Raw genomic sequence first — 18,706 nt, forward strand, 5'->3', positions numbered from 1 at the left:
AGCAGGAAGCAGACAATACTTAGGATAGTAACTATATACTAGGACTGTTAGAAGCTCAACTCTGGTGCTTTGTCATACTATAACTCATTCTATATATAATTCATGCTCATTAACCCTATGTACCTGAAAAAGGGGAGATGGAGAATAAAAGTTTATCAGTAGATGGAGTTTTACCCAGTTTACTTTAGGAAGCCATTATACTGCCTATAACGAGCAATTTTCCCTCAATACTACTGAATAACACTTACATAGTTTACTATTGTGAAAGAGTAACTCTTTATATATAAGTGCTTGTAAGAAAGTGTTTTTAGTATTTGTTTGCCTGAAAAAAAAAAAATCAGAGGAACAACATTAAACAGTTACAATTTGTATTTAAAATCTTTAAGTAACAGTTCTATTTGATCCAGCAATCAAATCATGTATATAAAAAGGTGACAACTGATTATACTCTGAACATTAATAAGTTATGGGATTAATATATGTGTGATATCTAGTTAATATACTCAGTTATTGAAGCTAATGAATGGAACTAATGAAAAGAAATTTAGCACCGTTATCAGCAGTCTCTAGGAATTTCCAACCAAGACTTCCAACTGGTTTGATGGAAAACTGTGAAAGTGGTGCATTACGAAAGATATAAAGATAATGTCTTCTTAATTTAGATATTAAATGTTAAGCACCAAAATAAAGGGAGGCCAATAAAATATCATATTTTAAAATGTTATGCAAGTAATCAGAAGTCCCTGATTGCCTTAGTATACATGCATGTCTCATTAAACTTCATAGAAATGAGGCAGGATGGTAAAGAAGAAAGATCATGGGTTTTGGAATCACTCAGTCTGAAATTCATATCTTGGCTAGGTCATTTAATTCTTACATGATCTCAAGCAAGCTAGTTATTCGACTTTTCTGAGTTTCTGTTTTCAAAACTGTTAATTTGGGATAACAGGACCCACTTCATAAATGCAGTGTTGATTATGAAGAGTATAAAATACCTCTTGGATTGTACACATTCTACTGTTAAATGGTGGTTCCCTCCCGCCTTCCACTGTCCTCAACAAATATGAAGTTATAGAAAGTGGCTTAAATATACATTTTCTTTCATTTCCCATTAAAAAGCAAAATGAACTTGTTTAGTAGATGTTATACGTAATTCTTATTCTTAACTACTTTGCTTACTAAAACCATTCTCTCAGTATTTTGCACGCTTTCTTTCACGTAAAAAATATGGTAAGTGCCTACCAGGTAAAACTGTCATTGAGTTTTCAGTCAAAGAAAGGAAGGTAGGAATGAGCAGTTCCATATAAATGTAACTGCAAAGGAGTGATGGATACTATGTGAGTGAAATGGCGATCTAGCAGACTTCAATTTATCCATTATCAAAATTATTTTAACAGACATTTATACTCTTGCTAGACAATCCCCTCCATTCTCAATGGAGATTTAGAAAAATTCTTTATAATGTAGACTTACATAGCTCTCTTGGGTGGTCTATGAAGATAAAGCTGAAGAGACAGACAAAGAGAAAATTAAAGGTGTCAATCAAGAAAGAGTTGGGAAATTCGAGGGGAAAAAAAGCCATAAAAGAGCCACTGTTAGGAACAGCTAAGTGACATAAAAAAGACGAAAGTTTCCAGAAGTATGGTTGGAACCAAAAATGATGGATTAATAAAAGTCAACAAGAGTAGATTTTGAAGCAGAAACTTCATATGAAAGGGAAGTGGGGATAGGAATTTTGACAAATATATTAAAGAAATACATGTATACCAAAAAGAGCACAAATCATAAGTGGCTTGATGAGTTATTTTGAACCCTTATAGCCATCACCCACATCAAGAAACTTCTAGAACATTTATAACACTCAGAATCCTCCTTCTCCCAAATACTGCCTATTACCTCCTCTCCAAAGGTGTACCACTCTCCTGACTTCTAACCATATATAAAAAATATATATATATATAAAAAATATATATAAAAAATATATAAAATATATATAAGCTTTGCCCATCTTTGAACTGTATATGAATGGATTAACATATATTCTTTTGTGTCTTGCTTATTTGCTATTATATTTGTGAGGTTCATCCATATTGTAGGTAGCAGTTTTGCCTGTTTTTCTTTTCACTTCAGTATATTATTATAGTGTATGAAATAGATCACAATTTATTTTTTTCCATTCTAATCAGAATAGATATTTCAGTTTCATTTCCATTTGAGGGGCATTACAATAAATTCTACTGTGAACATTCTTATAAATTTCTTTGGGTATGCCTTCATACCCATTTCTGTTAAATATATACCTAGAATTAGAATCCTTGGAACATAAAGTACGTATATGTTAAATCCTAATCAACAATGCCAACTTTCCAAAGGTTTGTATCAATTTGTCATATACTCCCACTAGCATGTATGAATTTCTGTTGCTCTTCTCACCAATAGCAAATCTGATTAGTTTGTAATAATAATTCACTGTAGTTTTAATATGCATTTCTCTGACTATTGATGAGGTTGAGGATCTTTCAAATGTGTACTAGCTGTCTCAGAATCTTCTTTTATGAAATGCTTATTCAAGTGTCTTGCCCAATTTTGTATTTGGTTATCTGTCTTTTTGTTGTAAGTGGTATAGCAATTGACTCTGATGGAAAGAGAAAATACAAGATTTCTAGTGATCATCTAAAGGGAAAAATAAATTAATTAATAAAAGAACAGTTGGTAGGATGGCTCTGACTCACATAATGAATTTAGAGAATGCTGAGACTTTTTTTAACTGAGGAGAAGCCCTGGGATGGTGACAAGTGTGAGAGGCCAAGGAAAATTAAGCATAAGATCAGGCTAGAGAGCCATATTATAAGGGAAGGCCAGCATGTGAAAAGAGACATCAGTTTGAAGACACACTTTCATATTTTGTCTTAGAAGCCATCTACTTAATTTTATATTATTGGCCAACCTACCATCTTGGAGCTCTGCCTTACTTCTATGTTTATATATTTTTCATATACTATTACTTATTTCTACTAATAATTTCTTTTTGTCTACACTCACTGAATGTTCCCCATTGTCCTTTGAATTACTATCCCTAAAGATTTTTAACCACTGCCACGACTCAGCTCTCACTGTCAAGTAAAAGCTACAGATTACTCCCACACTTGAAAATTGTTATTTATGAGCATCTGCCTATTACACCTGGAAGTCCTATATGCACCTTGAGATCAGTATGTTCCAGACTTGTCTCCCTCCAGAATATCCCTACTGTTTGTTTCATGCCACCATCCTTATAGACCTTTAGACTCAACTCTGACATTTTCCTGTTCTTTACCTTTTCAACCAATCACTTCTTAATTCTACCCTCTCAGGGTTAGTCTTTCCTTTAGTATTCCTGAATCACTTATGAAGGTTTTCAGCTGCAAGAAACAAAATCCCAGAGAAAAATTAGCCAAAGATTAGGGATTTATTTTTCTCACCACAGAAGACTTGAGGCAGGAGGCTGCTAGGATGCACTAAGCAACTGAGTAGTGTTTGTGTGACATCTCCAGGGCTTTCTTAGATTTTCTTCAGTCTTTTCATGTCATGGTCACAAGGAGAGTTGTCCCAAATCCAGATATCACAATTCTATTTACAGCAGAGAGAAACACGAAGGGAGATGCAGCAGTACAGCTTTATCTGTCCCTTTCATCCAAAGTGCAAAGTCTTTCCCAGAAAAACCTAGCAGTTTCCTGTTTATGATTCATTGTCTTCTGAAGTAGTAGTTTCAAAGCAGCATGAGTAAAGGAGTTTTTAGCTTTTACGGCCCTATAGTAGAGAGAGGCTGAGAAGAGGGGTTGGGGTTAACTTACCAACAGTACTTCTTGCATTTCCCAATTACACCGCCGTGGAGCATCATTGTTTCTAATCTGTTTCCCTCTTTCCTCTTCTAGCCCTCTTTAATTTTTTTCCTTTTTTTCTCCCTTCCTTCCTTCCTCCCTCCCTCCCTTCTTTTTTTCCTTCTTCTATTTTCTTTTTGCCTCATTTCACAAAACATTTGAAAAAAATTCGTGGAAAATTGATTAGGCTCCATAATGAAATATAAAGACAGTGAAATAAAGAGAAAATCTATATCATCTGGTGGAATGAATAGGCTCCCCACAAATTATAATTTCTCAAGTTGAATTATGATAAGAAATAGGTAATTAGAAATTATTGTCAATGGAAACTCTTGGTGTATAAAGTAGACTAAGTCTTGGTAACAATTAAATAGAGCCATAAATGCCTTCACTGTGATAGATGTTTTTTTCTTGCTCATGTAGCAGTCAGGGATCAGCTTTCTCCAGTGCAATGATTCAGGTTACCAGTGGTTCAGGGTTGTATCCTATGGCTTTCATACCCTAGAGCTTCTGTCACTATTCAGCCAAAGAAAAGGGATAAAGGGATTTAAAGGGGAATACTAACATCTTAAAAACATTAGCTTAACAATGAAAAAATTTATTTCCACTTATATTCCCTCGACTAACACATGGTCATTTTTGGGAAATTAAGTATATTTGTGTGCTTAAGAAGAAATTATTAGCCTTGCCACACCTGGAATTCAGGCATTTTTGGTTGCTGATGGAGTAGGATACTTATTCTGAAATGCAGTATAGCATTTGCATTAATGAAATGTTTAGATAGTAGAGACAGAGCCAGACCTGGCCTTGAACCCACATCTTTCCATTAGTTCCTAGCATAGTTTAAATGGCTTAATTCATTTACCAATATGACTTCATTTCTCCACTTAACAAATGGGGAAGGTAATAGTGCCTACTTCATTGGTTTGTTCTACTGAGAAACAAGGAACTATTCCTAAAACGCTTAGTACTTAGTGCATTGTAAGTAATCAGTAAATGTTATCAATATATAAAAAAATCACATTGGCATATCCAACCTACAAAAAAATAATGAATCCTTAGAAAGTGAAATATTCAGAACTTTAAAGACTCTCATTAGACACTTCTACTCTAGATTATAAAAGAAAACAATAATCTAAGCAGCATGGTTAGGACTCAATAGACTGGACTGAAAACTTTGAAGTCTGGGTAATGGACTGATAAAAATTTTAATAATCTTATCCCTAAAAAAACTCAGTGCCAATTGCTTGCATTCTACCTTCCCTCTCCAATGCCACATAAAATGGCCTACAGCACTCTGGAATTCATGGTGCCTGGCAGACAGTGGTGCCAAATAAATATTTTTTGAGTGAATGAATGATTGATTCCCTTATTTATCACATCTTTTATACTATTTTACTCTACCTTACATGGATGCTGGCATGTTAGTTTTCTTTTAGCCTACTGAAAATTGAAATGCAAATGACAGCCAAAAAAGAAGACTGAATTTTGCAAACCTGTGCTTTGCTTTATTAGCTTCTACCTTGTTATGTGTCACTCTCTACTGGGTATGAGTACAAACATCTTAGACCTAACTATAAGTTGCCTAAATTATTAATAAATAATAATCACAATTACAGCCCACACAATTTAAAAACAAAATGAATTAATTCTGGATCTAGAACAATATTAGACGAAAGCAGAAATATGAATAAAGACATCATTATAAAAAAGAAAGACATATTTTAGCTTTAATATCATTTAATAAAAACTGAGGTATCTAAATAACACTCATATATAAATGGTCACCTCACTGATCCATCCATTTATCTTCAGGGAAAGTTTAAATTATTGTTAAAAATGTTTTCAGACTTTTGCAGGAGACAAATGATTGATCAAGCCTCAAAATTCAACATCATCTTGGCTGAGCTGCTTCTAGTACTAAAGATTGGGAGTCAAGTCTCATGGACTATTACAACAGAGTAATATCAATAATACTTGCATGAGATATCAGGATTTGAGCAATCAATCAGTTAGGAAAAATCAGTACCCGATACTTTTGTATATAACTATAATATAAACTGGCATGTTGTATGAAATTTTTATGCATAATAAATTAACCTTTTCCAAAAAGGTTTAATATTGAGATGTTCAATATTAAGTAATCTTTACTAGAAATCATACTAATACAGCCATTCTTTCATTAAAGTCACTGCCAGTTCACCAAATAGGATCTTATCATTAGTGCATAAAAAGAATCTTGTCTCTATATTCTCTATAGTAGAGCGATACGCATTTGAATTTTTTATACATTCTTTCTATCAGTAAATATTTGAGTAGTAAATTATAATAACGGAATTCTAAATAAGAATGCCTAATTTAGCCTGGAGTGTCAGCCTGACCTTCTTAGGGAAGATGAGACAAGAGCCAATTCTAACATTATGAGTAGGAGTTAACTAGGTAAAATCCCCTCCAGGGTGCGGACAGTATGGTGGGGCCATTCTAGATAGTTTTAAAAAATGACAGAATTACAAGGAAGCAAATATTTCAGTATAATTTGATTGTAGAAAAGATTGTATAATTTGATAGTTAGAAAAGATATAACAAGAAATGAGTTTATAAAGCAGACAGAGGCTGAGTAAAGAAGGGCCCACTAAGCCATATTATACATCTTGGGCTTCTCTTTAGTGACACAGGTAGCCATTAAAAGCTTTTAGACAATGAAAGAACTAGGTTTTGTTTTAATTTTAAAAAGATATTCCCTGCCTACAGGAATGGGTAGGAATTAGATGAGTAGGCAAAAGTAAAGAGTCAGTTGCAGTCTCTACGCAAGAATTTTAAAGCTCGCTATCACGATACAGTTCAAAAGATAGGGGTACCAGAGAGCAGATCCATTTCATACTACATGAAATATTGTTCTGATCTCCTAAGAGATTGTTCTTATTTAATCATATCATCCTATTGTTACTGAAGACAGATTTTGTATAACCATCAGAAATGAAGGATCTATACTGAGCTCTTGCTGTCCCACCCAGATTTGGTTCTAGCCACAGAATCCAAGGATTAAAAAATATATATATATATATAGAGAGAGAGAGAGAGAGAGAGAGAGAGAGGGAGAGAGAACAGAGACAGAGAGACAGAGAGAGAGAAGGGAAAAATGACCTAAAGTTTAGATGGAATGTCCCATTAACTATACGTCATTTACTCTGGGAATAGTGAAGGATTATTCTGTTTAGAAATATAAAGTAAACTATCCTGTTTATCCAAGCAGGAGCCTGGAGTCAATAAGTCAAAATATGTTGGTAAGGATCAGTGCCCAAGAATCTAAAAATTTTGAGCTGTCTCTAAGAAGTTTTCATCAGATGTTTTAATTTAAGCTTTTCATTAAATGGACCATGTGAGAAAGACTGATTAATTCTCAACAGAAGAGAAATTTGCACTCAAGATGTTTTAGAATTACAGATTTGAGAAAAGCAAGACTCCCAGTTGTCAATCAGGATTGCTGCTTTGGCAACCACTCTCATCAAAGCCATGGTGGACAATTATTTCTCCAGATCTAGCCTCATCTAAACCCAGGGTCCCCCAGGTGAAATATTATATTTATGGTTTTTTTTAGATGATATGCATTTTATAAAATACTTAAGTTGTCTTAGACCCAGGCTAAAACCCATATTTTTCATGCCACTTAACCAACAAAAGGAAGGCTGATTTAAGTCTTTGTTAAGCTGAAAAATGAAAGTGTTCCAACATGAAATGTACACACCCGTTTTAATTTATTCACTAATCACCATAAGAATGGAAAGGAAAAAGTGTGTCTCATGGCAATCAAGGTAGGTGGAATTTCAAAAGACCCCAGAAAAAAAAAATCCCCAATAAAATGTGAGAGATTTCTCTTAATGGCCTTCTTCATGATCCCCTTCTTTAAGAAATTTTTTTTTAAATTAATTAATTTATTTATGGCTGCCTTGGGTCTTCGTTGCTGCATGCGGGCTTTCTCTAGTTGCAGCGAGTGGGGGCTACTCTTCATTGCGGTGCACCGGCTTCTTACTGCGGCGGCTTCTCTTGTTGTGGAGCACGGGCTCTAGGCGCGCGGGCTTCAGTAGTTGTGGCTCACGGGCTCTAGAGCGCAGGCTCAGTAGCTGTGGCGCACGGGCTTAGTTGCTCCGCGGCATGTGGGATCCTCCCAGACCAGGGCTCAAACCCGTGTCCCCTGCATTGACAGGTGGATTCTTAACCACTGTGCCACCAGGGACTTCCCCCCTTCTTTAATCAGTTAAATTATTTATGCAAACAAGATTAGGGATATCAAAGTTGAGTTGAAGAGACAATGTTCATTTTCCTAGCAAATTAACTTAAGTAAGGTGGTAAACAAAGAAGATAACTATCACATTGTCTATAAAAAGTAGCTTTAAGGGAAGAAATTTAAGAGTGACATCTTCAGAAACTATCCCATAAGCTTCTTTGCAATATTATCAAGTTCAGTATGTAAGTAAACTTAATAATATAAGCAAATTTGGTTGAGAAATTGACCATTTAGATTGGCATAGTAATCACTAGAAAAATATCTTATGGAAGAGTGTACTTTCATTTCCTATCTAAATGGGGCTCTCTTTGAGATACAGTATCATTCTCATGTGATGGATAAATTAAATAGTTGCTTTAATGCCAGTTTATAACAGGATAGGTAGATAAAAGTAGATATGTAAAGGTTAAAAGTCACCACCCATCCAAAAAGTAACTGCCCATTGTTGGGAACGTTGTGATTAGGCCCATGTATCTCCTATTTGATCCCTTGCTTCATGTCTTTCCCAATTATGACCATCATTCTTCTACCATTTGTGGAATAGAGTCAAAACCACTTCAGCCTTTTATGATTGTGCATATACCTAAGTTATCAGTATCGTATTTTCCTCTGCTCTCCTTCACGTACTAATAGTTAAACTAAACCAAATGTGTTGAATGTTTTCTGTCCAGATGTCATACTTTCAGTCTCCAGGCCTTTATTCTTAGCTTTCCTTCCTCCTAGAATTCCCACATATGAAGATTCTGTTCCTCCAGCTCAGCTCAACCACTACCTGCTTCACAGGTTATGATCTGTCCTAGGGATTTGCTTTGTTTAACCCTCTTTGTATATGCAAACATGGTACATTTAAAATTTTTTTAATCACATGCCAATAATGACAGATCAAGTGATTTCATATAAAAACTCCTAGTTTCAAATTACAGGTTTGGCAACACTAGACCATCTTTCCTGTAGGATAACAAGTGGCAAGCCTGAATCATAGCTCTGCCCATTAGATGGGACTTCAGTTCTTCAACACAACTCCTGTTTCTACCTACTGACCTCAGCACTGAAGCAGAATGACAGCTGGTGTATATATTTCTGCTTACATAGCAGCATTCTTACAAAAAACGGTAAAGTGGAGTATTTCTTATAGGCCCAACTCATATATTTCTTGACTAACTCCTATAGAAACATGAGGGGGTGATCCTTGACCTTCATCATAAAATTTTTCTTGCTCCTCTGTGTCAGGCTAAATCTATCTTCCTGCTGTATTTCCATAGCATGATGGAAAATGTATCATTGGTCCTCTTTTGCAGTATCTTCTAATTATTTCTATGCCTATCTTAACTATGAAATTTAGGAAGCTTTTGTCAGTAGTGTGTTCAATGACTGATTGAGGGTGGACTCTACAAACTTCACGGGCTTATACTAGTACTTTACACATACATAGTCATTTATCATTAAATGCATACCTGTTTGGCCAGTGAATGGATAAATGTGTGTTATCAGCAAGAATGGATTAGGCTGATTTTATGGATCACACATTGCATAAAAGACATAACTGTGCTCCCATTTAATTAGAATCAGAAAATTCTGAAGAATTACTTATAATGGTCAATTGCTCTAAAAATCAAAATACTTGTAAAACTTGAGTTCTTTTTCAAACTCCATTTCTACTCTTTGACACACTTAGGGCATGCAGACTGCTCCATTAAGTTATTAAATATTAAATGAACTAAATTAAGCTTGAAAAATTACCTTGAGCTATTTTTCCCATCTTGAGTATCTGAAATAAATCAAACAAACTATATTTTCTGTGAGATCCTTGCCAGCTGGAGAAAGACTCCAGAAGAGAACAGTGTTACTTGATTTGTTTTATTTTTCTTCTTTGGTTTTGTACTTACTTCTGACAATAAATAGAGTAGACAATTGTTGTTTTTTCCTGGTAAAAGAAATAGCTGAAATTTACTCTGGAAAGCACACTCTATTAGATAGTAAGACATTTCTACCTGTAAATTACACAACACTTTAGGGTCTCAAGGTTTTTGGTTTTTTTTTTTGCTTTTCCTCTCTTTCAAATCCTTTACTATTTCTCCCCATGTAGCTCTTAGCTCTTAGCTCTGTCTCAAACCTTCTTAACTGATACCTCCCTCCTTAAATTTCACTAGCAAAATGCTCCTAATGCGCCCCACTTTCTATTTCTCATCTCTGGATTTGCCAGTCTCATCAATATTTACGTTTAAAAAGCCAGGCTAAAAGGATGAATATAGTTTCTGCAATAGTGCTTTGTACAAATGTGAATAATACTAGGTGCTGCTGATGACCTGCTGTGCTTCAGGCACTTGGCATGTAGTATTTACAATATTCTCAGCTACCCTAATAGGGAGCTTATCCCATGGCTCAGTTGAGGAAACTGAGTCCAAGAGAAGTTAAGCACTTGCTCAAGCTGACTTAGCCAGCCAGTAAAGGTTAGACTTGGAGTCTGGCGCCGATACCATACCTCTCTCTCCACTATATTTTCTCCTTTTATATTTGTAAACTGATTGTGTAATGGCAAAGAGGTCTCAACATTTGGAAAGTCAAAGAAAATATATATAGCCCTCTTTCTTGGTTATTTTTTTCCATGGGAGCCTGAAACCTTTGTCTTTATGGTTGATATAACTGTCTCTTCAGTTTAGAGAACATTGAAAACCACAATTTTTACTTTGCCCCTAGATGTCAAGTATAAAGAACAGAATTATTGCTGAATAAGATTCTATTCAGTGCCAGCATTCAATAGTGGCCCAACTCAGAACCTCTAACCCACTCCTCCCAACCGCTCTCTTTAAGAGATGCCCCAAGACACTGGTGGGTCTTCTTCTGATGGGTCTCTTAGGTAGTTCTATTGGCAATAGCTCCCACCAACGATGGCCCCATTGTCATTCCTGTTAGCAGCTCTTCAGGGCCTTTAGATGTATTTGCAGGTGCCCTCCCTCTAATTAAGAGCTTACAAACTCCTATATGACTGGGAAGCTAATCTACATGACAATAGGGAGAATTTCAACAGGAAGTTCACTGAACCTTCTAATGGTAGCTGAGTTGCAGAGTACTCTCAAGAAATTTCATTGTTTCACAGGTATATTGACCCCTCACTTAATATCAGTTTCCAGGATTTAAGAGGGGGAAAGAGAGAGAGAGACAGAGAGAGCGAGGGAGACAGAGAGAGAATAGATTAAGAAAAACCCCACTGTGTCTGTCTTTAAAGAATCATATGGGGCATAGAGACACATAAATAGAAAACTGCTTTAGACTGTATTAATGCTTGACAAGGGTAAAACCAAATCCATGAAAATGTCTTAGAAAATCAATCCAGTCTAATACCACAAAAAACAGAGTTATACATGCTCCAATTCATTTTACCTTACGATTGGGTCAAAACCACATATTGCAAATTGACTCAAGAGGAAGTCAGATAGTGTGGGGAAAAATTCCCACTCAAGTTCGGAAGCTATCATTTTCCTCCAGGCATCTGTTGATAGAACTAGGGGACATAGCTATTAGGACATAGCTAGTATTCCAGACTCTGGTTGCCAGTGTTCCCCATGGGCTACCTGGCCTGCTGTGTAAGTTCCACAGCTAAAACACTTCTGGAATTTAAACGAAGGGCACCTTGAGTTATATATTAATTTCAAAAAACATACAGGTTCCATTTCCTGTGACATAAATAGAGCCCAGAAAGGCCTCCAAAAATGCACTAGGTTGGCCATCTTCAGCACCTGAGTAGAGTTCTACCACCCCATTCAGGACTCCAAGGTTTCCATCCAAACACAATCTCCTTAGTTTTCCTGTGTCCATCATCTTCTTCCCAAATTTCCACGTCTTGTCACTCTACTTTTCCAGCAGGACACTTCCTTCATATTTTCTTTTGGGTAACTATAGCTATAAGCTACTATATTTTCTGGAAATATGGAAGTATGGCTTGATATAAGTGGGTAATAAAATCCTAATACTGTATTAGTCTAATTTGCACAGGTTGACAAATAAATGAATATTTCAGAATGGATTCCAGTTTCACTTTTTAGCTTACCCTTGAATCCAAACCAGCGTTTTTAAGTCACGGAGTGAAAGCATTCATTCTGATTTCATTTTGATTTCAAGTTAAAGGTACTCATTTTTAATTTAATTAATTCCCTGATATCTATGCACAGCCTTTGTCATGAAAGACTCTTTCTTGATTCAAAACTCTCCCTTATTGGATATCTTATCTTTTTCAAAATTAAGCTATCTGGAAACTGAGAAGTATAGTCATGGCTCCCCAAATCCCTAGCAATAGCCCACAATGAGAGGCACAGAACAATGTTCACTTTATCAGGGCTTGTTGTCTCCTCTGTATACAATTTTGGCATAAATACCATCAATCAATAGCTCTAGGACAATGGGGGTGCTTTCTTACTCAAATTATTATGTAGGCTAAGGGTTATTTGTGATATCATCCTTCTCTGTACACTTGCATTTTAAAATAATATTTTAATAGAAGATACATTTGAAATTATTAGACCTTAACCTTGGAGTAATTCATCATATGTCTAGGGTAGAATCTTGTCTACCCTCCTAATTTTTCCTGTTTCTGTTCCTGTTTGCTGCTGAACTTAATATGAACATTTAGAATTATCAAGTCACTAGCTTCCTGGATGGAATATTGTATTTTTTTTCTCCTGCAGTACATATGCTGATTACCTATGTTTTTCTGGTGTCATATATTATCTATAAGAGCCTCAGGACTAAAATAACTTCTAGTAGCATTCAGGTTCTGCCTTACAGAAAATTTTTAGTTTTGGTTCTAGTTGCCAAGCTACTTGATTTCTAAAATATTCCCTGCAGTTCCACTTGGAAGATTGTGTTTTGTCCCTTTTAACTTGTGAAAGTTCATTCTCATTTTGTATTGCTTTATGTTTTACTAGTGAGGAACAGTTACTCCCATCAAACTATTGGTATAAATAAGTGAAAGCTTAACATAATACTTCAAAAAATAGTAGAGAGCTGTATTAAATAATTTGGGGAAGGAAACTGTAATACAAATTACATATTGACTTTAAGTGCAGAGTAAACACAATATAAGAAATAATGCATAGTTCCTGCTTATAACCAGAGTTGGATGAAAAGAAAAAAAAAAGTGAGAAGGATATTTGAAGACAATAAATTTTAGGATGAAAGGAAAGACTTTCACAATAAAAATTCACTCTGAAATGATATACTATGTTTACAGAGATGGTAGAGGCCCCTCTTACAGAGATCTTTACTGGGTATTACTTTTTTTTTTTTAATTTAGTATCTGTGGATTCTTTTAAATCATAGCACTCGAATGAATTTTACAAATTTTAGTGCTTCAAGACTATGGCAAGAAACCCTACCACCTTTCATCTGCTTCTTCTTCATTTTCACCCTCCCCAGTACAATTCAACACCTCCCTAACTGTGAGCTTCCTTGGGAAATCCCAGGATCAAAGCTAACTAGCCAACCTATTGTTATTAATCCACCATTTGTCCATATCATCTATGTAGAGTTGAACAACAACACACACATACACACACACTCCTATCATTTTTAAAAATTTTTGTTCACTGTCCTCAAACTTTCCCATCAGTTTTTCTATTTAAGGTAATATTGTTCAAATTTATAGCAATGTACTTCTTTAGCTGTTTCCTGTGACTTTATATCAAAACAGGAGTGATATTTAAAATACATAAAGATCTCTTTAGTACGGTGTGGAAACTGTAGTTCCCATAAACAGCCACGAGAGAAGTCACACTCCTATTACTAGTATCCAATTACTAGCCTTGAAGGGACTTGTAGGCCCCTGTAATTTACCCACCATGGTGCTAATGCCACTGCCAAGGGCATCCACTGAAGTCTGGACATGCACCCAGCTGGTATGTATGAATGACCACAGGCTGTGTGGCAGGCATCTCTTGCAGGTACCTCCTAAGTAACCTGGGTGCTTACTCAAGTGGCTCAAAGACAAAGGCTACTTACCTATCTTAAGTATTTTATTATTTTAACAATTATTTGAACATACAAATGCATACAAGCTGACTTTCAGTTCTGTGTATAGCTATAAATATCTTATATAATTATCCTTTTTCCCACCAAATTTGCTACTTATTGATGGTCTTCATAATTTATAGGATTTTTTTTTTTTGGGGGTGAAGAAAGAACAAACTAATAATATCTGTCCAAAGCCAATCTGTTATAGAATAAATCAATAAAGTTATCAGGACTTTAATGCTACAAGGGATAAAATTAAACTGTACTATTCCATATTTCATTTTAATTAATAAACAAATAATAAACTAAATTTGAGAGACAGCAATCTAGCTCTTTACCTGGAAATCTCAGCACAGACCCTGCGTATTATTCCACTGGTTAGAAAAATTTTTAGTATTGTGCTAGTAAAGATGGCAAAGACAAAAAGTCATGATATTCCTTGTTTTATTGAAAGGGATTTTAAATATATTTTAAACTACTTTTGACTGTCCAAGAAACTTCATTTTAAAAGATGCCAAGCCTGAATAAATGGTTTATGCAATAAAATTGAAACAGATATAAAGGGTATCAAATAATATTTTAACATTTAGCTTCAGTTTACAAAATATTTATTGACAATTTTATGACTTTGTTTTTTTACTTATGTATTCAACAATTGAATTATTTGAGTTCATATTATATAAAAATAGAAGACAGTTTAAGATTGGAAAATTGCTACAAGAGATTTATGCAACCAGGGCTGTAAGATGAGAGAAGCGAGAAGGTTTGGCAAAGGTATCTTCCTATGGAATTTATCTTGTGATCAAAATCTGAGCTACCCAGGCAAATGAGGAGGGAAAGAATACCCCAGAGACAGAGAACGGTTTATGCAAATAAATGAAAGTAGGTGTAGGGCACCCGGGACAGGAAAGCTGGAAAGAACCAGATCATAAAGGTCTTTAAAAGCCATACCAAGGAAAATGAGTTACATTCTGAAGTTAATGGGGAGATCTTTGAAGGGACACAGGAAGTCTTATAACCAAATGTATGATTTAGAAAGTTCATTGGAAGAAGGCAGGCTGGAAGTAGTCCAAATGGTTAGAAGACTACTGCCATAGTTTGGGGACTGACTGTAAAGCCAGGTGACACGGTGGCTGAACACCGCTGCTGCGCTTGTATCAATGAGAGTCTGAGCAATTGTGGGTAATTTTAATAAACATCTGTTGAAAAATATTTGATTTCTAGTTTTAAAATTACATAAAGTATGCATTCAAGGGTGCGGTCTGTTTTCACACATTCATATTGTTTTACCTACTCTTATTCGTAAAATAATGAAAATGTTAACTGCATGGCTATACAGAGGTTTTGGAGAACTATTAGTTTTTTCTTTATTTTTAAGATGCTGCCATCTAGCGAAACTTTTGTAAAATCCCTTTGTGATGATCTCATGCAAGTTTGTATCTTACGGTCATTTCCTAAAAACAGTCACATTTTAATAATTTATGTTCTCTGCCACCCATGGGGGAAGAATTGTACATGCATTAAAACATACTGTAGGAGCCACAAGTGATTATTTTATATCGTGCCACAGATGTGACCACAGGGCTTTTAATAACAGGATACGGCAGGTGACGTTTCATAGTTTCTTCATTGTGCCACTCTTTATAAATAATTGATAATAAAATAAAAGTGCTGCCTTTTTATTCCTTGAGTTTTCTAAGAAAAGTTGTGTTGTAAAAACTTGTCTAAGAGAAGTTAAGTTGTAAAAATTTCTTCATAAAAAAACACTTTAATTGGAGGTGCTGGTGAGAAAAAAGAGAATTTTAAATTCAGAACTTTTTTTCCCCCAAATTTAATTTCAATATTAAAAGTGTATCTTAAAATACAAACTAATTGCATATATGTATGTGTCTGTATATATATCTATTGAACCTAGTCTGCAAACCTAAGTTTTGATGACCTCTAAATCTTGATGGAGATTAACTGTATTTCTTTCCTATTGCTCCAAAAATTTGTGTTAGCATGAAGCATCTGTCATATTTTTATGACATGTATTGCTCATTTTTTGTGTTTTAGAAACAAAATACCTGTAAGAACTTTTTCTTTTATGATGTTCTAGCTCTGGCCACATTACAGTGAGTAAATTTCTAATTAACTGACTCTCCAATATATTGAGTTTTCTCTATGGAAACCAATGCTATAGGGCAGGTGTCAGCAAATCTTTTCTGTAATGGGCAAAACAGCAAATGTTTCAGACTTTTTCGTTCATATGGTCTCTGTTGCAGTGATTCATTTGTGCTTGCAAAAGCAGCCATAGACAATATCTAAACAAATGAGATTGTTGTGCTCAAATACAACTTTATGCATTAAGAACAGGTCATGGTTTGCATCCCTCTGTTCTGGGGAAAGTACCTGTAATAGCAGTTTGGGGTTATTTATTCTTAAGAGGTGTTAGAACAATCTAAAATTGGTCCCTCTGCAATTATTTACTTCAAAAACTTCAATCGATAGATGTGTTTCTTCGAAGTTGCAGGAAGTCTACAAGTTTTAAGAATGTGATTATTATGTTTGCTCTTAGTAAGCTAACAACAGAAGAACTCAGAGGTAAGACATGTTTGCAAAGTGAACTATCACCCCCATTTAACGATCAGCATTTTAAAAAATTCATGTCATTAACTGAGACAGAACAGAGTCAGATAGTAAGAGACTGTTAGGGTCTCAAGTCAATGTACAGGAAGAACACAGTATAGAGTCAAAAACAGCATCATTTTTATGGGTCACCTTTGTGTCAACTGATCTAGACAGGACTTGGTTGCAGGGATCCTGCTAATCTCAGCTGAGGTCACTCATGCATCTCTGGCCAACTAAGAGAATGTGGGAGAGTAGAATCCAGGCTGAGCCCAGGGGAGGATGACTCTGATCCACAATTTTTTCATCTTCCATCTGGGCCAGTAGGTTGGCTGAAGCAAGTCCTTCTCATACAGGTGGTAGAGGGCAAGAGAGAGCAAGCCTCATCACTCAAGTGATTAGGAGACTCTCTTTGTATTGTATGTGCTGATGTCCCTTTGCTCAAAACAAGTCACCTGACTGATCCCAGTGGCGGAGAACTGCACCCTGTTCGCAGTGAAGGAACTAAAAAGTTACGTGGCAAAGGACATGGATACAGGAAGGGACGTAGAATCGGAACCACTAAGGCAATTTACTACAGCATGAATATACTTGATCAAATTAAATGACATGATGTGGGATTAAGTGATAAACTGAAAATTTTATTAACTCCTTCAGGTTAACAGGATATACTAAAGCAGCAGTTCTCAAACTTTTTAGTAATGCAAACCTTTTACATTCTTAAAAATCACTGATCACCTCAAAGAGGTTTTAATATTGTTTATATATATGTCTATCTATATTTACTGTATTTGTAATTAAAACAGAATTTTAAAATACATTTACTTATTTATTTTAGGACAAAAGTGGCAAACCCATTACATATTGACATAAATAATATATTGTTAGGGAAGCAAAACTGTAGTTTCTAAAAGAAACAATGAAAGGAATGTTTTACATTTGGCAGGTATTTTATATAGATAGAGAGATCTTTACTGTTTGGCTTCATAGAAGGCAACTGGTTTTATATATCTTCTGCATTCAATCTCTTGATTTTTTTTTTTCCTTTGTGAAGCATAGGAATAAAATTGGACCTTGTACAGATATATATTTAGAAAAAGCAAAAGTAGTTTAATAGCTTTTTCAGTTAATTGTGAATATTCTTTGATACTACACCAGAATTTGACAAGTGAGAACTTCTTGGGAGTTGTGGTATGAAATGTGAAACCAAATCACTGATCTTTCTATGCTTTGCTACATTAAAATCCATTGGCTGATTTTTCATTTTGAATAGATCTTTTATCCATGCATGATATATAACAATAAGCGTTGGTCATTTGGAAAATATTGGTTCATTGTTATGCATATTTTACAAATATTGATATTTACATATTTCAGTATATGTTCTTTTTAGGATTATATATTACTTCTAAACTCATCAGAAATATCTTTAAATACTGGGAAATGGTCATATTCATAAAAGTGGATACAAGTTTTCCAAAATTCTGCTTTATCTTGGTAACTACTTTTTTTCCTTGGCAACAAATCCTGTGAGTTATTTTCCTTAAATTGACAGACTCAATTTTCCAAAATATGTCTGTCAAATACCTAAGTATGACTTACTATTGTTTGTATATAAGTTGCTCTTTCATGCAAAAACGGTTTTCCAGTAAGCTAAAGTGGCTAATTCAGCTTGCAACTCAAATAACTGCATAAGTGCATTACTTTGAGACAACCATCCTACTTCAGGATATGGTCAAATGTCTTATGCATAATTCCCACATTAAACTTAAAAATAGGAAAATTAAGATATTGAGATTTAATATAAATGTATTAGTTTTATACTTTTATCAAGGAGATATATAAGTGAAATTAACTTTTTCATGCTGTAACTGAATGGCTTTGACACACAATGACAGTACAAGCTTCCACTACCTTGATTTGTGCTGAGATGCCAGCAATTTCACCC

At 34.9% G+C, this 18,706-nt stretch overlaps 1 protein-coding gene across 1 annotated transcript in view; it reads left to right on the forward strand.

The window, feature by feature from the left end:
- The window catches only part of KYNU (kynureninase), a 95,751-nt gene that overhangs the window by 43,252 nt on the left and 33,793 nt on the right, over positions 1-18,706 (forward strand).

This window comes from Eubalaena glacialis, chromosome 1, assembly GCF_028564815.1.
Source record: "Eubalaena glacialis isolate mEubGla1 chromosome 1, mEubGla1.1.hap2.+ XY, whole genome shotgun sequence".
Taxonomy (NCBI): Eukaryota; Metazoa; Chordata; class Mammalia; order Artiodactyla; family Balaenidae; genus Eubalaena; species Eubalaena glacialis.